Here is a 23,881-nt window from a genome sequence, read left to right on the forward strand (position 1 = left end):
CTTCACAGCACTTATTTCACTCAATAGTTACATTATTTGTTTATCGGCTTATTGTCTATCCCTAGAGACATCATCTGTTTCCTGCTCTCCTTGTTATAATCTCTGCACCCAGAATAGTGCCTGGTACACACTGAGTAGAGACATTCAATACACTTTACTGGATGAATCAATGAGCAAACACCTTAGATATGACAGGGGTGATATAAGGCACATGATAAAAGACATCTATTTAAACTGTCATTGTTTCTGAAATTTCAAACATTTAACACCAGCCATACACAGTTGAAGTTTTGGGGAACCTATGTGTTAGTCTACCATCTTTGTAATCACTTCTTACTGAGACAAAGTCTAGAATTGTTACTCCTAATAAACCCTTGCACTCTGAAAGCCAAATCTTTCAAAGTAGATCTGTATTGTTCATTTACTGCACTCAGTACTTCCTGGCATTATTCATTTGATGTGAAAAGTCAACAAAGAAACATTTTTTTTTAAATAAAATTTTTATTTATTTTTGGCTGCACTGGGTCTTCGTTGCTGCACATGGGTTTTCTCTAGTTGTGGCAACAGGGGACTACCCTTTGTTGCGGTGTGTGGGCTTCTCTTTGCGGTGCCTTCTCTTGTTGTGGAGCACAGGCTCTAGGTGCACGGGCTTCAGTAGTTGTGGCAAGTGGGCTCAGTAGTTGTGACTCACAGGCTTTAGAGCACAGGATCAGTAGCTGTGGCGCACAGGCTTAGTTGCTCTGTGGCGTGTGGGATCTTCCCAGACCAGGGCTCGAACCCGTGTCCCCTGCATTGGTAGGCAGATTCTTACCACTGCATTACCAGAGAAGTCCAAAGAAACATTTAAATCACCCTTAAAGTTAGACTAATTAAAGTTTAATTAATCATCTTTCTGTACCTAAAAATATATTTGGAAAAGACAAAAATACTGGATTCCAACCTTATGGAGGCTTGGAAATGAGACATTTTGAGAAGACAGGTGAAAAGCTTAAAAGACTAAAGCAGGAGAGATGCAGCTCTCCTTCTTCCCTCCCACTGCCTACCCCTCAGCTTCAAGTTCAAGGAATCACCTGGTTGTAGGAAAAAGAAAGGAAGGATAGAAGGAAGGAAGGAAGGAAGGAAGGAAGGAAGGAAGGAAGGGAGGGAGGGAGGGAGGGAGGGAGGGAGGGAGGGAGGGAGGGAGGGACAGATGGACGGAGGGAAAAGTACCTATTCCTATATTCTCCATGAACACTTACATTTTTCCCAAGGTCAAATATTACAAAATATATCCAAAAATCAAAGCACTTGATTCCTTGACTCACCAAGGGAAAAGAAATCATTCCAAGGTAAGCATCCATAAAATATCCATTTATCAGATAAAAAGAAGCAAGAAGGACAAAACCGTTGGGGCACTTTCAGGCTCTGTGTTTCATTTAGAGCATTTATCTTTCTTCTATTTCTGGACCTGCACTGTGATGAAGGGTGGACACTAATAAATGCATTCAGTGCAGCACAAATTGATTCACCATCCAAACAGTACAATAATCCCACTGTCACTTCTGGAACATCTCCTGCTTATGATGTAATGAATTGCAAATAACTCAAATTATTTGGTGAACTAAAGATTTAATAGAAATATATCAACACTAAATACTAAAAATGGAGGTGAGGGGAATTCATTTTTGACCACATACATAAAATTTGAAAGAGCAAAAATAATGATAGTAATAAAAGTCTACATTTTTTCTCTATATAAAAATAGAACAATTAGTAGTAGTAATGCTGAGATTATTCATTTGAAGAGAAACGAGATACAAATATAAAATCAAATAATAGTAAAACTCCATAAAGTTAACTTTGAAAATTCAATGTGAACTCATAATTTTTTATTTTAAATATATAATTATTTCCAACTCTGTTCCCTGAAAAAGTCTGGAAACCCTGATAACCGATAAGAATAAGCACCCATGGGCTTCCCTGGTGGCGCAGTGGTTGGGATTCCGCCTGCCGATGCAGGGGACGCGGGTTCGTGCCCCAGTCCGGGAGGATTCCGCGTGCTGCGGAACGGCTAGGCCCGTGAGCCATGGCCGCTGAGCCTGCGCGTCCGGAGCCTGTGCTCCCCAACGGGAGAGGCCACAGCAGTGGGAGGCCCGCGTACCATAAAAAAAAAAAAAAAAAAAAAAGAATGAGCACCCTTAATGCCCAGACTGTAGCTTCTAAATTCCATTTTCTACTAAAAGGAACCAGAGCTCCTTGTAATAACTGATTCTTAGACTGGACTGTGAAATGAACAAGAGGAGCTTAAAGTATCCTGTTGAACTAAAAAGCAGTGTCAAAAAAACTAATGGGACATGGATGCTTCTGGGATGTTCTGTATCTTGATCTGGGTGCTGATTATATGGGAATGTTCAGTTTGTGAAAATTCATTGTGATTCACTTCTGATAGGTTCTCTTTTCTGTATGTATATACAGGAACCAATCTCAAGGGGCTCCCAAGGAACAAAGGTTTTATTTGAGCATCCAGAAAAAAAGTCACTGCAACTAATCAAATCATAAAGATCTTTAAAATCCATGAATTTACAATGATCCTCAAGAAATAAAGGAACTGTGCCCCTAAAAGAACAAAGAAATATATTCGATCACCTTTTGAAGAAAGAGGTCAAGTAAAATGGTCTCAGCACTGCCAATTCTCATTGGATATTCTCTCCGTTTCTACTACTGAGGGAGAAGTCTCATGATCTTCATAAGAGGTAAAAGGGAGCAAACGTCAGCTTTCATGCCATGCCAGGGTTGAACACTCTTTCTCTTCTTCCAGTTTTTGCCGATGTCATATTTGCTGACTGGCTAGCTGATTTACTGGGTTTACCTTTTTCACCACATTTCAACCCGTTTTATATGTCAATAATGGCCCTCACTGGTTTCATTTTTTCAGTCCTAGTTGTCCTTTCCTCAGGAAGTTAAGGGAAGTGGAATGTGGAGCCAATAACAGGAATGCCAAGGAAAAAAGAGATAAAGGGCTTCCTGGAAGCATTTCTGAGTATACATGCATACACACTAATTCCTATGACAAAACAGGAATGAAAATAAACACATTTTCTTAAGGAAATGAGGTGCCAATCACCTGCTTTTTCCTTTTCAGAAGAGTTTAATTTCTTTCTCATACAGTCAAGTCACAACTCCTCGAATGTGTGGAGACAAATTTCTAGTTACTTCATTTCCATGAACGTAAACCTGATAGTCAAAGGGACTCATGTACATTTCATCTTTTATTTATTTTTTTGGTACGCGGGCCTCTCACTGTTGTGGCCTCTCCCGTTGCGGAGCACAGGCTCCAGACGCGCAGGCTCAGCGGCCATGGCTCACAGGCCCAGCTGCTCCGCGGCATGTGGGATCTTCCCAGACCGGGGCACGAACCCCCGCGTCCCCTGCATTGGAAGGTGGACTCTCAACCACTGCGCCACCAGGGAAGCCCTGTACATTTCACCTTTACGTGTGGTCAAGTATCAAGAGATCCTAGGCAATACTGACCTAAGAGATCCCATGAGACAGAGCAAAAGTAAGGCAGCCAGAGGACAGTAAACTACCAGAAGTCAACATCCAGTCCTGTTGGGCTTCTTTCTTGTTTGCTTCAACATTAAAAATGAATATCCTGAGGCCTAAAATCTGCTTGAGTAACAGGCACTATCCGTTTGAAAAATGGGTTGTTGGGATAAGAACCACTGTTTTGGGATCAAGTCAGCTTCTCCCCATTTGTAAACTATGATCAAATAATTAATGGCTGAGTTTAGCTGATGAAGACAGAGAAGTGCTATGCCCATAGGGCCCTATGATTTTAAATGCTTTCATGGTTAAGGCTCTTTATTATTATATAAAAGTTTGGTTCGATATCAAATTAAAAGGAACATTACTGCAAGTAGTTCAGTCCCCAACAATATATAGTGATCAAAGATGGGGCAAGAGAAGTTTTTTTTTTGTTTTTTTTTGGTGTACGCGGGCCTCTCACTGTTGTGGCCTCTCCCTTCTCCCGTTGCGGAGCACAGGCTCCGGACGCGAGGCTCAGCAGCTATGGCTCACGGGCCCAGCCGCTCTGGGGCATGTGGGATCTTCCCGGACTGGGGCACGAACCCGCGTCCCCTGCATCGGCAGGCGGACCCCCCAACCACTGTGCCACCAGGGAAGCCGGAAAGAGAAGTTTTGTGATTAACTACAACCCACTGTGCTTGAAGGTATATCTGATTCTGATGGTGAGATTTCTCAGTGTCAAAAGTGCTGCGCATGTAGCACACAGCTCACTTAATCACTCTGGTGTCCAGAATGAATAAGGGGATAAAAGATGGACTTTAAATGCCTATAGGTGTCATTCAAAAAGAAGCCAACCCAATGAATCACTTTACCTCCCTGGGACCAAAACAGTCAGATCAGGCAATGGAGCCCTTAGGTTGTGACATATTAAACTCTGAGATGACGACCTCAGGTCTGGAAAAAATGATTCAGACCGTATCACTCCGCCAATCAGATTTCCAAACTAAGAACCATGGGCCACCTGGTTTTGGAAAAGTTTTCCTTCTTCACAGGCAAGCCTGGCAGGTGTTAGTTTAACCTCAGAAAGCCACCATTCTCACAGTGCACACATTTTATATAAAATAATAAAATGCCAAAAGAGAATAAAGACTAAGAGAGTGTTATGTGTAAACTACAGGGGACTGACTTCATGTAAGGAGAGACAAAATTGATGCTTAAAGCATGAATCTTGGCCTCAAAAGCCTACAGATGCCAGGTAGGTAACACAAATCTGTATAGCTGGTTGGGTTAAAGACTTAGGGAATGGTAACGACTAGCAAACTTCAGGCCTTGAAATAGTAACAAGACCAGATTTTTAATCTTCCAAGAGAAGCCAGGTATCTGTTTTGCTGGGTTTTTTTTTTCTTTTTTTTATGTGAAGTTTCCTTTTTGAGATGTTGGCAATTAACTCAATATTAAAAAAGAAAACTTTTACATATTAAAAAAATTACAGTCTAAAATCTTGCCTGTAGGCCACCAGTCTGCAAGCTGTGCTTTAAAATTTAACTTTAAGGGACTTCCCTGGTGGCCCAGTAGTAAAGAAATTTGCCTTTTAATGCAGGGGACGCAGGTTCGATCCCTGGTCGGGGAACTAAGATCCCACATGCCGTGGGGCAACCAAGCCTGCGCGCCACAACTACTGAGCTCACGCGCCTCAATGAGAGAGCCTGCGTGCCACAAACTACAGAGCCCACACACCCTGGAGCCCATGCGCCCAACTAGAGAAGAGAAAACCTGCACGCCACAACTGGAGAGAAGCCCAGGAGCGGCAACGAAAGATCCCACATGCTGCAACGAGGATCCCGCATGCCACAGTTAAGACCCGATGCAGCCAAAAAAATGAACTAAATAAATAAATAAATTTTAACTTTAAATGATGCAGTAATAAGCAGAAATCTTCTGACATAACAGTGATTACACTAAATTAGTGAGCCATGGTTTCCGTCCTACCAAGAGGGAGCAGTCCATGCAAGAAAAAGGTCGAAGTGGTATCAGAACACCTGTGAGTATTTTCCAAATTACAGATGTCTGAACTATCACCACCACCACCACCACTGCTGCCCTTGTGCTCCAGAGAAAATAAGGGTTTGAGTAGAGGACACACGTTGCAAAAGATCCCCAAGAGCTCTGATGGCACATCCTCCCACTCTGGGGGTCACTGACCTCAGAAGGTAGAAAGCTTCGTATAACTGGGAGGGATGTGTCCAAACGGTGAAGACCAAACTCTCTGGGCCTAAGATGTCAAACAGCATATCTGAAGTGGTTCTGAAAATAATAACTGCAAATATCAAAGATGACAAGGACCCCACAGTGAGCACTGCTGTTACCATATTTATTTCAGCCTCATGTGCAAAAATATCACAATCAATCGTCTACCTGTTTACTATGAAAGACTATAAAAACTGTATGCATTTTAAGAGTGTGTGTGTCATGCATATATAATGAAAGCGAGGATAACCTTCCAGCCATTTCCAGGCACAGGTTTATTATTCCAGAAGGGAAGGGGAGCACTTTATTTTCACATGATGCCAAACTGTAGACAGAAAAACGTTCAATATTTCGGCTTTTTTTTTCTTTTTTTTACTTCCTATCCTTAAAAAAAATATTGCAGAACTTTTTATTAAGATGGCTAAACATAACCAGAATCACCATGTCTTATTTTTCCATCTGATATATACATAAAAAATAGAAACATGTTCCTGTGATTTGGTAATATCTCAATAATCTTTTGCTATCATTAAGCATTGCCTAATCTAACCCTGCTTTTGATTTTAAACTTGCATTCTCCTAACTCACCTTGTAATTGGGAGTCAAAGCCTTCCAGGTCAGCTTTAAGGTAAAAGCTGTTGGAAGCAGTTTATCCTCAAGTGCCTGTAGCTTTTTTCCTGGGAACTTGGTCTGTCTACTGAGCCTGCTGGGGTTATCTGGTAAGTTATAAGAGTGGCTCCTTGATTTCCTTCTCTTGATCTTTTGCAGGAAGGCACAGAGGCTGAAAAAGAGAGATTACAGTTGTATAGATACATCTCCATAGACCTTTCACGAGCATCTGTGGCTAACAGAAAATTCCTTCCACTTTATCTTCTGAGGAGAAAGTTCGTAAGGGATGGCCCCCCTGCTTTCTACCTCCTTTGCTCAATCTACGTAATCTCAAAGACAACCACTGAGCTCCTTGGCAATCAGTAGCAGGTATCATTTACATCTTACCCAGAGCTGCGAGTAAGAAAACTCTCAATTTATAAAGCAAATATTTTCTAAAAGGAGACGAAGTATATTTTTCAGAAACATGTTTAAACCTCTAATTAAATGTAAACCTCAAAAAGTTTTTTAAAACAGTCACTATGAAGTGGTTCCATCACACATGCATATAAATGTACAATACCAATACCCAGATAAAGACCCATTACTAGTCTCTAATTTGTCTTAACAGAGCAGAATTACTGCCAAACTCCTAGAACGATCCTCTAGCACAAAGAGCTGACTATACTGGCAAAGCATAGTGTTCAACCTGACATAATTTCTCAGAAGGCAAAGAAACAATATTTTACGGCAAGATAAAACATGTTCACTTTAAGTTAAAAAAAAACAAAGAGAGAAAGGAAAAAAAAATCTGACCCTGCAATGTGGCAGCAGTTTTTTCCTTCAAGCCATAGACCTTTCTTTAGCAGCCTTGTTTATTCACAAGGCAGCTTTAAAACTTACTCCCCAGGTTTGATTATTTTTCAAGCCTACTGCTTCATTCTGTTTTCGTTTTTTCTCTTTCTACTTATAGAGAAGAAAAAGCACACACACATTCTGAAAAATTATGACTTAATAGAAGTGCAAAAGATTTATGTCTACTGGGTATTTTATGCTGTGATTGCTCTTTAAGTGCCATTTTTCTGCCAAAAAAAAAAAGTTTGTCCTAAATGCCCCTCTACCTCTACAAAAAAAGCTTTTAAGATCTCTACTGTGTTGTAAGAAAATTCTGTGCATCTTACAATTCCTAAATAAAATTGATGATTACGATGATGACATAGAAAACTAGGCTTAGGGTCCACCAAGATTATTTCTGTATGCTCAGCATTATATGTTTATTTTCTGCAAACACTACTCAATGCATGCTCTTTAATCTCATATAATTATAGGCAGACTGAATATGAATAGCCAGCTACAGAAACTGCCCTATCCACCTTCTCTTTGCTCTTCCCTATGATGAATTCTGCCAAGCTTAGGAAAAGGAAGAACACTGAAAGAGGGGGGAAAAAAAAGAATATGGTAAAGAGCCCCCCTGTGCTCTACTGCAGTTCTTTGTGCACACTCCCACCCCCATTCCTCTTCCCTAGTCTTATTCTCCATAACTTCTTACCATCCTGTAATAGCAAATGGGAAGGTGAGGGAGAATAGAGGACCACAGGGTAATGGTTTCCTCCAATCCAGCAGCAGAGGGGAGGGAGGAGGGAGGGTGAATCTTGCTAATCACACCTAAGGACCCCCTCCCCTCCCACAGGACACACGCTGTGTGCGTGTCCTGTCTCCAGCCTGTGTAAATCAGACCTTGGCCTGGGGATCATTTTCCCCTTCACTCATCTCTCTCCCCACACAGTCTTTGCCTATACATCCTTCAAAGCCCAGCTCAAAACCACAACTTCCGACTCTTTCATCCATTTTCCCAGCTAGAAAGAAGGAGCTTCTCATCACATCTGGCACTTGGGTCAATTCTAACTAATGTGAGATTGTCCTGGTCTTTCTTGCTGCTTACACCTCTTATCTCCCCTAACAGACTGTGTTGACTCCGGAAACAGGGACCAGACCTTAGTTCCTTGCACAGCATAAGTGTGAGAGTTAAAAAGTGAATTTTACAAGGTTTCTATTTATATGTACTTTGTAAAGGGTTTTGGCTGGTTCTAAGACTATAATTGATGTTTATATGGACAGTCTGCGAAATTTTCAAAAGGACAACAACCATGATGATAAAGTCTGGTGCCTTCTATAACCTTCAGGGGGGCTGACCGCTCTGCATTAAAAATTACCAATCTATCAATACATGGTTCACATGTAATCAATCATCCCTGATAGTTACTGAAGCCAGAAATATGAGGAATATTCATTTCAGTACAACTTCAAAAACTTGACTAGGACAGAAAGATTTCTATTGTCGCATTCAAATTCCAAATTTCCAGGTGACTAATATATTAAGTTTTATTTTTAAGTTTTATTCAAAAACCAGTTAACCAAGTGGCAACTAAACTTTATTTTAATTAGAAACTGTAAAAGACCTTGTTTTACCTTGCACATAAACTGCATACGGGGCAGAAGTCCAAAGGTGCTAAGCTTATAAAGTTCAAGTCTGATTATTCCTTGTGACAATACACATTGAAGATTAATTCTTTTTTTTTTTTTTTTTTTTTTTTTTGCGGTACGCGGGCCTCTCACTGTTGTGGCCTCTCCCGTTGCGGAGCACAGGCTCCAGACGCGCAGGCTCAGCGGCCATGGCTCACGGGCCCAGCCGCTCCGCGGCATGTGGGATCTTCCCGGAACGGGACACGAACCCGCATCCCCTGCATCGGCAGGCGGACTCTCAACCACTGCGCCACCAGGGAAGCCCTGAAGATTAATTCTTAAAGCCCTCGTTAAAAAATAAACTGAGAGAAGGAAAGGGGTAGTTTCTTTTTTAAACTCTAATCAAAATTGATGCTTTAAAAGAAAACATTTATCTGGTTTTTATCAAAACACACAAAAGGAATCATGTTCTAACTTAATGATACCCTCTGCAGTTGAAAGAGACTTCTGACACCCCACCTCCTGAGCTATTAAATTAAAGGTTAGAAAGGTTGATTCGAACAAAGTCTTTTATAGGAGCCAGTACTTGAGTAGGAGTCTCTGCAAAATCTCTTCAGTGGAGTTCAGTGATTTGGCAAAGTTCCTTCCAAATGGCTCATTCAGGAAGCAAATGATCCATTATCTTTGCAACAGAATTTTTCCTGTGAGTCGTGTGACTAATCCTCCCACAGCCTGAATTTTGCCCACTAGACACCATGTTCTTGTCCAGCACACTCCCCACACATTCCATGCATTATTCAAGCCCCTCCAAGCACATGATATGTCCTACCAAGGACTAGACTGTCCCATGTAGCGTAAGTCAATGCAGAGAATGCAAAATGGAGAGGCAAGATAAAGCAAGCTCCATCACTCTGTAAAATACTAAAGAAAAGATTCTTAAAATAGTAAAGACAACCAGCATAACCAGAAGAGTATATTTACACAAAGTTAGCAGTCTACATAGCAAAGTCTATTTCACAACAAAATAAGAAATGAGACACTTTTGACTATTTTCTGTACAGTATGTGGCCCACGGTTTTGATTCAATGCCCACATCACTTCCACGAAGAAAGTTTGGTCCCGATTTAGGGTTAAAAATCCTAAACTGCCTTCCCAGAAAACTGTAGCCCAAGACATGGTGCAAGACCTTTCTTCATTCTCTTGCTTACCTTGTCTACTGTCTCCACTAAATACCTTAGTTGGCGAAGAGATAATTATTTTGCTATTCTCACTGGCAGCAAGGTTTAGACAAAAAAGTTGAATTCTCTTTCCCTACCTGTGACAATCTCAATTACGCTGAGAATTTCTACACTATGTCTAAAGCCCTGGAGAACACAGTTGTAGTGCTACAGCCCAAAAGAGTTTATGGAAACGCGCTGTGCTGAGGTAACTTCCTGAAGATGAAAACCACAAACTCCAGGTACTTTCACATTATAGCTTTCTTGTCAATAACTGAAGAGTAGACTTTTTTTGTTTGTTTGTTTTGTTTTTTGTTTTTGTTTTGCGGTATGTGGGCCTCTCACTGCTGTGGCCTCTCCTGCCGTGGAGCACAGGCCCCGGACGCGCAGGCCCAGCAGCCATGGCTCACAGGCCCAGCCGCTCCGCAGCACACGGGATCTTCCCGGACCGGGGCACGAACCCGTGTCCCCCGCATCGGCAAGCGGACTCCCAACCACTGCACCACCAGGGAAGCCCTGAAGAGCAGACTTTTAACCTGGAAATCTATCTAATCTCATTAGTCCTATCATATATCACAGAGGTTAAAGGACATTTCAAACAGTGAGGAAATGTGTATGAAAATCAAGAGATGGGAAAGTGCAGACTGTAGTCACAGTACTCAGAGTTCAGGGTACAAAAAAGGACAGTGGGGGAAGAAAAGCAGAGAGTAGGTTTGAAACAGCGTGGAAGGTCTCCAATGCCGGTGAAAGACCAGATTTTGCTGGGTGGGCTACAGAGAACAGGAGCGGAGTTTAGAGGAGGGGAGTCATGTGATCATGCTCCAGGGAGGCAGATCCTGGAGAACAAATTGCAGGAAAGAGAACCCAGATGCAAGAGAGGACCTCAGAAGCCACAGCAGCCAAAAAGGGAGGGGAGAACTACTGAGGAGAGTGGCCATTCACGAGGGACAAGTGAAGAACTTGTATCTGACAGAGCAGAATGTGATCCCATTTGCCCTCACATACTTCTTGGCTTAACAAAAATAATGGCAAATAAAGCACATCTGGAAACATAGTCAATATTTTATAACTATAAATGAAATATAACCTTTAAAAATTGTGAAGCGCTATGCTGTACACCTGAAACTTACATAATACTGTATGTCGACTATACCTCAATTAAAAAAAAGAAAAGAAAGCACATCCATTTTCTCAGAAATGTGATTGAAGCATAACATAAGATATGGTCAACATGCTAATAAATTAAAATAATGTACTCAACACAAAACATATTTTTATCATTCTGTTACATATCTATGATCTAGGTCAATCTTTCCAGATTTTTTTTGGTTTGTATTTAACTTGGTTCCAATTGAGACATATTTCTCTGAGGGTAGGGAAATGTAATATTTCTGCAAATCCCAAAAGCTGAGCACAAGGAAAGACCTGGCATCTACTGAGCATTCAAAGAAAAAGAAATTGTTCCAAATTAAACAGTTCTGTTAAAACTGACAAAAACTCAGATGCCTGATCATACAGTTAAGAATTCTGATTCTAGATTACTTAAAGGAGTCTTCAGTTTCATTATTCCCTTGACTGTATCTGTTTTAGACCCAAAGAACAAATATTACAGAAACCACTCAATGGTTCTGTTATTCAGCTGAGTAAAATTTTCTTTACAGTTTTATTTAAAAGAGAACTGTCTTAACTCTAAAGCACTATAAATATGCTTTGACAATTCCTAATCTTCCAAAAGTAGTATGCTACAGAGAAAGAGTCAGCACTTTTCTCTGTGAAGGTCCAAATCAGTAAACATTTTAGGTTATGTGGGTCATGCACTGCACCACTTAATACAACTACTCAACTCTGCCCTTGTAGCAGGAAAGCAGCCACAGATAATATGTAAATGATTGAGCATGGCTGTGTTCCAATAAAACTTTATTTAAAAAAATGTGAGGGGTCACATCTGGCCCGTGGACTGTAGTCTGCTGACTCCAGTCTAGCAGATAGTCCAGCTGTGTCAACCTGGTGTGGCTTCATCGTTCTTTCCTCCTTGGTGTGCATAACTGATGAAGTAATAAAAAAACCACTGAGAAAATGGGCTCCAAGAAAAATCTCCACTGCTGGTGTACTGATAAAAGGGAAAATAAAATGAAGATATTCTAAGGAAGGGATGAATTCAAGGAGACAAGAGATGTTTTGGGTAAATTAAAATAAGAATGTAGAGTTTGATGATGTCTCAGATCACTGCTAAGAGAGTCCAACGTATATTCTAAGTGGAAATATGAAAATATGACTCATGAAACCATTTCAGGAAGTGCTCCAATTAATGCCAAAAATTCTTATTAATTGGGAGAAAACTTCAGGGAAAACTTAACCTATTAAATAAAAATATGTTTAAGAAATGCATGTATCTTGACAGAATACTCATGTGAGAAAAAGCCAAGGAATTTGGAAATTTATGAAAGTCTCAGATCATACTTTCTTCATGAATTCTGATGATCATACTATATTTACTTGATAGAGCAGGGGGAAAATTAAGGAAATACTATCATCAAAGCTTACCAATCTATATTTAAATCTGTAAAACAGTTATGACAAAAACTATCTTAATTCAATCACATCAACTTAATGAGGCTACCACTAATTTACCATTGAAAGCTACTTACTAGCTCTGTGCCCTTGTGCAAATTACTTTACTTCTCTGTGCCTCGGGGTCCTCATGCGTAAAATGTAGCCCTTTCACAGAGGTGTCTGAGGATTAGGCCAGTTAACGTATGCGGTGTTCAGAACAGGAAGCGCTCAAACGCTATAATGCTGCTGCTGCTCCCAAGTCTTGTCTCCGCAGCCAGCTTTACCGGATATTCCTCCTCTGCCCTTGTCTTCTCAGTCTGGGCTCCCCTGGGCGGTCCTGACCCACCCAGAGGGCTTCAACCTACCATTTGCTAGAGACAGCTGAATCTCTCTCTATCCAATGCTAACTTCTTTTCCAGACTGCATTTCCAACTGTCTACCAGACATTTCCATTGGAATATATCATGGGCACCTGAAACTCAGTGGGTCTAAAAATCAAGCCCATAATCTTTCTGCTCTTGCCCCTTTCCTCTCCTTTAGTTTTTGTTAATGACATGACTATCTATCCTAAACCAAGCTAGAAACGACAGTTACTTTTAACTATTTTATGTGCAACTTTCCCATTTAACTCAGCCCAGATCCTCTCACTTCCATCTCCTAAGTATCTTTCAGAGACATCGCTCTCTTTTTGTCATCTCAGCTAGATTTTTTATATCTGTCCCTGCGATCTCTCTGCTTCCAATCATTCTCTCCTCCCAGGCCATCTTTCACTGGCACCAGAGTCATCTTTCTTAAAATATATACTGGATCGTATTATTCTCTACTGCTTGGGGGGAAGGACTCTACAGACCTACAGGTGAGTTACAGAGCACCTGGGAACCTTTTGAAATTGGATACAAAAATTTGTGAGCCCTTGATTTAAAAAAAGGTCACTGCCTGATAGGACAATTTTTAAACTGTTCATCAGGGTACAATCTGCAACCTTAAATTACATCTTAGTCACTCTCTTCATGTTCCACCCTGTTTTACATACAGTGAACATCATACTTTCCTTCAAACATGCACATCAAATGCCATTTCACCTCCTCAAGCCTTTTGCACGTGCTATTCCCTCTACCTGTGATGCTCTTCTCTGCCTGTTGAGCACTTGAGCATCCTTTAAGTCCTGGCTCAGGTCTCAAATGTCACCTCTGTGAAGCCTTGCCCACGTGCACAACACTGCATGGACAACAAACAAGATGCTAAATAGATTTCTGGTGTCTGTATATCATACACTGGTCTGAAATTTCTTAAATTCAAAGCTTCATACTATACAAAATAAATAGCCTTAAATATTTAGACACACATTATGTTTCCTTAAGTCTAGGGACATCCTTGGATTTTAATGAGGTCAAGAGTAAAGACGTTGGAACCCAAGTGCCTAGGTTCAAAATCCTGGCTCAGTCAATTACCAGTAATGGGGCCCCAGGCAAGTGACATAGCTTCTCAATGCCTCAGTTTCATGATCTGTAATGATGGAGAGAATAACAGTACCTACCCTTCAGGATTATTCTGAAGATTAAATGAGTCCATGTGTATAGTACTATGTAAGTGCTTGTTGTTATTATAATTATTTTCTAAATCAATGGCCAGGACCAGTGGCTCTAAGAGAAAATCAGAGAGCAAAACTAATGGACCTTGCCACATAAGCCTCAAGCTTTAGTCAACTGAGTTAATTAGCCAGAGAATACTAACAATAATGGCCCTTTTCACTAATGTTTTTATGAACTGAAAAGTGTTCCAAGTCTACGTGATAATTTCAGATGTTTCTCCTTTTGCCTCCACTAGCTAAAATTATCAGCTCAGAATATTTCCAAGGCACACCACAAGTAGACCAAAATAATTCCTTTGAATAGGAAAAGAGAAAAACAGAGTTGCTGTTTCCTGGGCAGCAAACTAATGAGCCACCTCATTGCTTATGAAGTGCCCAATATGAAGGGAAAATGCTAAGTAGGAAATTGAGAAGAAAGATAAAGGAGCTTAATGACTCAGCTTTCAAACAAACCAGCTTACTTGCCAGACATATGGGGTATTAGGCATTTTAGCACCACCCACCTGGTCAAAAAAAAAAAAAGGTGTGAAATGTAAATCCTAACATCATTGAACCTAGGGAGGAATCAAAATAAGTGCACGCTGTAGTGATGTAGCTGACTTTCATCTGAGTGATAGGATTATGTGACATATTTGGCACAGCCTCTGTGGAAAATTTTCAGCAAAAAAAAGCCATTTGACCCAGACACATACTGCAGTTGCGTAACAGTATTTTTTGTTCTCCAGCAAACTGCCAAAAGGATCATTGTACTCTTTATGAATAATCATACTTGATAATCAGACCTAAGGTAAAACACTTGAGTTAATATCTGAAACTAAGGAAGGAGAGAATAAAGCCCCATTTCCTTATCCTAGTATTAAAGGTCCTCCATGATCTAACTCCAACCAACTTTCCAACTTCATCTTCCATGATAGGCTCCTTGAAATCTACTAAACACAAATCCTTGCAACTCCCCCAAACATACCCACTCTTTGCCTATTCTATGTGTTTCCTCTAAAGAAAATAGTTTTCCTTACATCTCCAAAGTCTAAAGCCCATCCTTCCTTTAAACCCTGTGTGGATGACATGAAGCCACTTCCTATGGCTCAGCTAGAAGCAATTCTCCAGGTTCTTAACTTTCATAATCCTTGCTCAGCACCTCCTGGACTTTCCTCAGTCCATCTTGATCAGAGTTTTTAACACACATGTCTTTCATTCCCCAGAATGGATGGCCTCTGCAGGCAACACCCACACCTGCTCCATCTCTGTAAGCACAACTGCACCTGGCACACCTGCACATGGCAGTGTGCCCATACTTTTCGCTAATGTATACCAGAAGTATGCTAAAGTGTGCTAAAGCTCGCTGTGACTGATCATTGAAACCAGATGGACAGAACATGCATTCACACAAATTTTGCTGAAGAAAGGCTTCAGTTAAAAAGATATGCAATAAGATTTGTTTTCTTGTGAAGCAAGTTGAGATGAGAATTTTTTTTTTAAAGTCTTTATTGAGTTTTGTTACAATATTGCTTCTGTTTTATGTTTTGGTTTTTGGGCCATGTGGGATCTTAGGATGTGACTCCCCAACTAGGGATCGAACCCGCACCCCCTGCACTGGAAGGTGAAGTCTTAACCACTGGACCACCAGGGTAGCCCCGGGAGATGAGAATTTTAATGCTGCTCCCAGGGCAAAGAAACCACCATTAACATTTACCAACTGGTGATTTGTCAACAACTACTAACAGTGGTGCTTAAAAAGCTTCCCTCCCACTTATATAACCGATAATACACTTCCAAAGTTAGAGAAAGCATAAGATAGCTTTCCTGTATTTCCTGTATTTCCCCTACTATAGACTCAACACACTACTTGCCTCTGGGCTTTGGAAAAGAGCCCTAGAGACCTGTGTACGTAGTGATAATTTCAATCATCACATCTAATGTGCCTTAAACTCTAAATATTCAAGGACCAAAATCAGAGAATCTGATAAATAACAGAACCCACAAGTGCCAAGAGAGGGAAAGATTAACAAAAGAACCCCTAAACCCTGGCAGTCTGATATAGCTTGGGCAGAAGTTCACTAGTCCTAATAGGTTACTTGAATGGTGCTAACTGAAACACTTATTTGGATCACAAAAGAGAGGCTGACTTCACTCTGGGGTGATGCTCCAGGGCTGTGCTGCTTGGTATGTTCTTGCCAGACCACTGAACAGCTGCCCACTGTCCTATATTCACAGATGACACTTCTCTGCCGACTCAGTTCACAAACTGTTACATACATGAGTTTTAATATGCACTCCTAAATATAAGTAATTTTCTGAAACCCCCAATCCTGAAAGAACAGATGACTTAAGTCCTAAACCCAGATGAAGAACATTTTTATAGGGACGTCTGGATTCAGAGTCGTGCTAATAGGAAGTTTTCTGTTGAGTGTGCTCCCTGAGATGGTTTTCATATCAATGACGTTTGGAACATTCAGTCTCCAATATCACGTTGCTGGTGTCTCTCAGATTACTGGAATGGCAATTGAATCCTTCGGGCAGGTAGCAGGAGGCTCTGTTTTAACTTAAGCACTTTTACAATAACTATAAAATCACTATATGTTCTTTTACAGTACAAATATGTCCACCACATACACACTAAGGTCAAAATAATATTAAAATCTGTTAACGAATTGGTATACATTGTCAGTGGCATCACCATAAATTATACAGTGGTTTGAAATGATAATAGACCCTAAACAAGTGTAAGTCATGTATATGTAATCTGTAATCTGTATTTGCATATACATATGTATATGTAATCTGTATTTTTTTCCAGTTTTCCATACATGGCTTAACTGAATAACCTTGGCCTGATTTCTCTTTGAGCCAGTCTCTTTTACCTCCTATGCTACTTTGATGGAATTACTTCAAGCTGCCCACTTCTTAGGCCTCTTGCTGTATCAATTCATCTAGATTTCTATTTGGTTTCCACAGTTCCACTTGTTTGCTCATCAGACCACAAAAAACTTTGACAACTAAATCAGGCCTATTAACATTCTTATGACTAAAGCTTCCTGTATTTAGATAGATGATACTGGCAGTAAAAGCAGAATAAATTTTAAAATGCTGAGACAGTGAACAATGCCATCCATTACAATTCAAAATTGTTCTGGGAATTTGATTTGATGTCATAGATGGATTAAAAAAAATGGATGGAGAAAGCAGGGTAGACTATGATATCACATAAACAGCAATTTTCTTTGAAATTGAGTGCTTCCTTTGGGCTCAAGTGGAAATCTGTGGCATCATGGAAAGAGCACGGGGCTTGGAGTTAAACAGGCTTACTTTAAATGCCAGTTTTAACTATGATGTTTTTTAGCTATGAAACTGGGCAGGTTACTCAGCCTATCTGATCTTCAATTTCCTCATCTGAGAAATGGGGATTTGGGCTCAAACAAAACCTAGTTCGAGTTGCTTTGGGGATTACAGATGATATATATTCAGGATCTAGTATTGCACATATCCTATGAGAGATGTCCAAATGTTAATTATGTAGAGATTTTCTAACTCATAAATTTTCAGACTTCAGATATTCTTTAGTTCTCGTGACATACACACATAATTTACATAAAAATACACAGACGTTATTGAGTAGTATATTTGGCTGCCAGTTTACATACCTTCTGATTCAGATCAACTGATATTAGATTTTAAATTTTTCTTTTTAAAAATTGAGATCTATGGGGCTTTCCTGGTGGCGCAGTGGTTGAGAGTCCGCCTGCCGATGCAGGGGACACGGGTTTGTGCCCCGGTCTGGGAAGATCCCACATGCCGCGGAGCAGCTGGGCCCGTAAGCTATGGCCACTGAGGCTGCGTGTCCGGAGCCTGTGCTCCACTAAGGGAGAGGCGACAACAGTGAGAGGCCCGCGTACCGCAAAAAAAAAAAAAAAAAAAAAATTGAGATCTATGGATTATTCTAATACCTCTATAGGTCATACAGTCATCCGTCCATATCTGTGGGGCGCTGGTTCCACTCCCTGCGAATACCAAAATCCTAAGATGCTCAAGTCCCTTATATAAAATGGTGTAGTATTTGCATATAACTTATGCACACTCTCCTATACAGTTTAAATCATCTCTAGATTACTTATAATATCTAACACAATGTAAATGCTACATAAATACAAGCAGACTTCCCTCGTTTTACTGCTCTTCACTTTATTGCACTTCGAAGATGCTGCCTTTTTTGCAAATTGAAGGTTTGTGGCAACCCTGTGTCAAGCAAGTCTATGGGTGCCATTTTTCCAACAACATTTGCTCACCTCGTGTCTCTGTGTCACATTTTGGTAATTCTCGCAATATTTTAAACATTTTCATTATTATTATAATATTTGTTACGGTGATCTGTGATTAGCAATCTTTGATGTTACTATTGCGAAAAAGATTGACTCACTGAAGGCTCAGGTGATGGTTATGAGTCTTTAGCAATAAAGTACTTTTAAATTAAGGTATGTACATCGTTTTTTAAAACATAATGCTGTTACACACTTAATAGACTACAGTAGTGTAAACATAATCTCTATATGCACTGGGAAGCCAAAAAAATTTGTGTGACTCACTTTATTGCAGTGCTCTGGAACCAAATCCTCAATACCTCCAAGGTATGCCTGTAGTTGCCGGCACGCCACAAATTCAAGTTTTGCTTTTGAAACCTTCTGAAAAATTTTTTCCTTGAACATTTTCGATCTGTGGTTGGTCAAATCTGCAGATGCAGAACCTGCGGATATGAGGGCTGACTGTACTTTCTTCAGACTACAAATCTGCCATCCCAGTGAGAAATTACAGGCAAAAATCATTGAAATGTTCATGTCAAATATCCAATTTCTATGAGGCTCTTAGAAATAAAGACTATGAATTTAAGAGTTCAAAGAACCACAACTAATAGGTAACTGTCAGGCAGTTAAGTGGCTAAGAGCCCAGTTTCTGGAACCATCTAGGTTCAAATTCCTCTCTGCCCCTCTCTAGCTGTGTGACCTTGGGAGAGTTATGTCTTTTCTCTGTTTTTTGGTTTCCTTATCTGTGAAATGGAGTGACTAAGAGTACGCATTTCATAGGGTTGAGGACTGAACAAGAATAGCTGGTACGTAGGAGCTGCCCGATGTCAGTTTTTATTATTAAAGCAGGTCTGTCCAACAGTCACACTACATATATATCCAGACTCAAATTTAACTCATGGTCATGCTTTGTGGTTTTCCTTGTTCATCCCCTTCCCCACAAAAAGAAAACAAGAGATCTTCCTTGATAAGAGAGACAAACAGGAATTTACTGGAAAGCAATCATGCTTAATTCCTGTCCTACTTGGTGCAGACCTGACCTGAGCCCACCCCCGACCTTGCTGCAGGGCCCTATCAGAGATTCCTCTCATGGTGCAGTCCACAACCTGTCCTAAGGAAGGAGTGGAGGGAAGCTTTGGTCATGAATCCATCCCGGCACCAGCCCCTGTGTTATTACGGGCCTTGCCTGACACTCTTAATTTTATTCAGCCGCAACAGAAGGACAAGAGTTCTTGGCATAGAGCAGACTCTCAATTAGGATTGTGGAATGAATGGCATCATGAAACTGACCAGGGATAAAGCTGGGAGCCTTGATAAGTATAAAAGTCAGAATTAAATAACTGGTTGCCATGATGCTCTGCTGTTATTTGTCTTCTTTCCTGAGCTATGGACGTATCTCAGGACCCACTCATATACTGACTGAATGCCTACATTGTGTGGCCGTGAGGGTTCAGAATCTGGAAATATAAGCAATACTAACATTGGGAAAAACTCATTCCCTCCCTCAAGTTAGAATGACCAGAGTCTTTATACGTTTTGAATACACTTTACTGAAACCTATAAAACAGTTCAGAATCTGTATTTAAATTCTCTTGCATTGCCGGTGGGAATGTAAATTGATATGACCACTTCAGAAAAAATGTCTGCTAAAGGTAATAATACTCTGTGACACAGAAATTCCACTCACGGATATATGTTCAAGAGAAGTGAGTGCTTATGTCTATCAAAAGGCAAATCTGAGAATGTTCACAGCAGCTTTATTCATAATAGCCCCAAACTTGAAACCCAAGTGTCCATTAAGAATAATACACAGAAATGAAAAAAAAAATCAACTACAGATGAAAGCTATTGCAACTACTAAAGCAACAACATGGGTGAATCTCAGCCCAAAGAGAACCACTGTACAATTCCATCTATATGAAGTTCAAGGACAGGCTGAATTAATGCACAGTGACAGCAGTCAGTACGGTGCTTACTGTTGGGTGGTACAGACCGGGAGAGGCATGAAAGAACCTTCCGGTGTGCCAAAAATGTTCTATATCTTCATCTGGAGATAGTTTTGTGCATAGACATAGATATAGAAAATTAATTGAGTCTACTTTCAGAATCTGTATTCTTTGCTATACATAAGTTAGAACCTTTTTAACAAATAAGCAAAAACACCACTCATTCGTTCATTCCAATGAACGCCTACCACGATGCCAAGCACTGCAAGCATGGTTCTCATTGTTACAGAGTTTGGATGCTACTGCAGAAAGTCTCTTCACTGGTAGTACTAATCATTTGGCAATAAATCATATACCACCTTCTGACATCTCATCTGTACTTTTCTTCAGTTACTTGACATCTTATATTTTGCTTAGGTTTACAGCTAATCTAACTTAGTATGTAAATTCCTTGGTTGTTTTTTTCATCTTGCTATGCCCTTGAATGCCGAGCACAGAGTCTTATACAGAGCAAGTGTTTGATAATTTATTAGCCTATCACATCATAGAACCTCTCTCTGCCTCAGGTTTCCTGCCAAATGTTCTTTTCTCCAGGTTTTCACTTTTTCCACCACCTATGAAGCCTGAAGAGCTGTAAAACACTTAAGAGAGTACTGTTTATACTTACATATACTATATCTACCAGTAGAGTGGAGGATAGGGCTTCTTTTATTCTAAGTTTTCTTTCATTGACCCTTTCAACCTATAATAGATTGAAATTCATCCTATATAATTTCATCCTATTATAGGATCTTATAATAAGAATATGTAAGAGGTAAAGTGGGAAAAGTACAGACATAATCAATAAACTCATGTCATTGGGGAGAAAATGATAAGCCTTGCCCTGATAGCTTGCGATGCACTGGCAAAAACAAAAATAGCCATGCCTCTCTCTAGCTTCCCCTTTCTAGAGTGTTCACCGCCCTGCCGATGCCATATCTACCAACGTACCCAGAAAATACCCTTGAGAATGACATGCGGATTCATTTCCCTAGGGTCTTTTTCTAAAGGTGACTTTTCGAAGGATCACTAATTTAAAAGAGCCAGGAAAAAGCATGAGCCCCACAACTGAATGTAGTTAACAATAGTTATCATTGTTCTCACAAAAAGGGCAAGAACAGTGGATTACTTTAGTTTCATAGTTTTCTCCTCTGTGGTCTTGTTAAATATAGCAGGTCTCACATGATTCTTGAAGCTAACTGTTATCACCTGAAGTCACAAGACTGAGGGTTGCATCTAGAACTCTCATTCTCTCTCTGTGTGTTAAGGTTTCATGTTGACTTTCCTGCTGACCTGCAGCATCGCAGCGACTGAGCACCATCTGTCCCCCAACAAGAGCTATGCCCACTTTAGAGATGCAGCAAGGTGATCAACCCCCAGCTTCGTGGCTTCCGTGGGGCTTCTGTGATGGAGCATGGTGACTTGACAGAATCTGTTTCTGTTTGGTTCTTTCACTGGTATTCAAAGGGAGAAGCTCAAATGCTGCAGAGCTTTAAGGTCTGTCCTCTTCTAAGACACCTGCCCACTGTAAATCATGAGGTATGGTCCTGGGAACAATCATCACAAGTCACACTCCAGATTGTGACAGGTCGGTGTTATGTGCTGAATTGTGTCTCCCCTGCTCCCCTCTCCCCCAGTTCATACATTGAAGCTCTAACCCCCAGTGTAACTGTATTTGGAGATAGGGCCTTTAGGGTGGTAATTAAAGTTAAATGAGGTCAAAGGGTGGGCTCTAATTTGATAGGACTAGTGTCCTTATAAGGAGAAGAGATACCAGAGATCAATCATACCCACCCCAGCACACACAGAAGCCATGTAAGGATACAGTGAGAAGGTAGCTGTCTACAAGCTGGAAAGTGTCCTCGCAAGAAAGCAGCCCCGATGGCACCTTGATCTTGAACTTGTAGCCTCCAGAACTGTGAGAACATAAATTTCTGTTGTTTAAGCCATCCAGTCTGTGGTATTCTGTTATGGCAGCCCTGGTAGACTAATAGAAGCAGTAAAGAGCTGTGGGGTTAGCACTGTCCTGTGAAAATCAGAGAACATGTATACAGTGGTTCATTGGGCTCAATGTGGTCCCTGAATCGCTTGGGCATACAAAAGCATTTCACGTAAGACCCACTCTTAGGATTGAAACCAGAATTCTGAACAGGCAGGCCCTACAAACCTTGGTGTGATTTGCCCTTGCCTCATCCCACAGCATGTCTATCGCTCTTCCATTTAATTGTTTAAGCACGTTCTGTTTTCTCTGCCTGGAAAACACATCTTTCCCTTTCTTTATCATCTAGTTAATCCCAAATCAGCCCAACTGTCAGCTCCCCAGGGAATTGTTCTCTGATCCTGCAGGCAGGGCTGCCTCTCTCTGTCACAGTCTCACAGCACCCACATTTTTGCTTCAGCACTTTATCACAGTTTGCAATTAGAGATTTCTGTGATTTCTTTTGAAGCACATGTTTTAACCACTAATCTGTAAGCTTCCCAAGACTACACGGTGCTCAAGTATCTGTAGAACAAAGTGGGGAAGGAAGGGAAAAAAGAAGGGAGAGAGGGGAGGAAAAGAATAAAGGAGGGAAGAAGAGCAAGAGACAAAGAAAAGGGAAGAGAAAGGTTTGAGAATACAGAGCATCGTCCACGTCTGTCGGGCTGCTGTAACAAAATACCAGACTGCGGGTCTTGGACAAAAAACGTTTATTCCTCGTGGTTCTTCTGAAGGCTGCAAAGGCCACGATCAAGGTGCAGGCAGATTCAGTGTCTGGTGAAACCCCCCCATCCTGATTCATGGACCACCATCTTCTCCCTGTGTCCTCACAAGGTCGAAGGGTGAGGGGCTCTCTGGGGTTCCTTTTATGAGGAAACTTAATCCCTTTCATGAGGGCTCTAAGCATTTCCCAAAGGCCCCACCTTCCAATCACCTTGGAGGTTAGGATTTCAACATGGATTTCGGGGGGGACACATTCAGTCTACTGCATACGTGCTTCAGTCTTGTCAGATTTAGGTCAATGGTAGGGGAAAGAATGCTGACCTAGGTCACACTAGCCACTAAGATGTTGCTATGCTTACAAAAGTTGGCCTAAATTTTCTAAGTCAAAGCCACCAGAAAAGAGTCCATGACCACTAATACAGCTGTGGGACAATTATTCAATCCTGGAACTTGAAAAACGGCATGAACTAAATTAAAGTGTCCTGTACAAACTTTTGGGGCTGTATTTAGTTATTTTACATACACACACACACTTTTTTAAAAGAAACAAATAATCAGTATAAAACTCTAAAAAGTAAAATATAAAACAAAAACAAAACACTGTGCCCCACTGATAACAGTCTTCACACGCCCTGGAGGTCTACACCAATGATTCCCAACCGAAGGCCCAGGGACCCCTTGGAGATTATGAAATTATTTCGGGGCGGGGAGGGCCTCACAAATGCACCTACGAGCAA

General features: G+C 40.8%; 1 protein-coding gene across 5 annotated transcripts in view; it reads right to left on the reverse strand.

Annotated features, from left to right (window-relative positions):
- Positions 1-23,881, reverse strand: part of OSBPL6 (oxysterol binding protein like 6) — a 206,845-nt gene that overhangs the window by 112,044 nt on the left and 70,920 nt on the right. The window contains exon 1 of one of the 5 annotated variants that reach the window (XM_029225079.1): positions 6,340-6,651. The exons of 3 other annotated variants lie outside the window; for them this stretch is intronic. The gene's annotated coding sequence lies outside the window, so the exon portion shown is untranslated. Of the gene's footprint in view, positions 1-6,339; positions 6,652-23,881 lie in introns of those variants that run through there. One more of the 5 variants, XM_029225084.1, reaches the window with a different exon arrangement.

The sequence above is a fragment of the Monodon monoceros genome, unplaced genomic scaffold, assembly GCF_005190385.1.
Source record: "Monodon monoceros isolate NGI ecotype Baffin Bay Population unplaced genomic scaffold, NGI_Narwhal_1 Super_Scaffold_16, whole genome shotgun sequence".
Classification (NCBI taxonomy): domain Eukaryota; kingdom Metazoa; phylum Chordata; class Mammalia; order Artiodactyla; family Monodontidae; genus Monodon; species Monodon monoceros.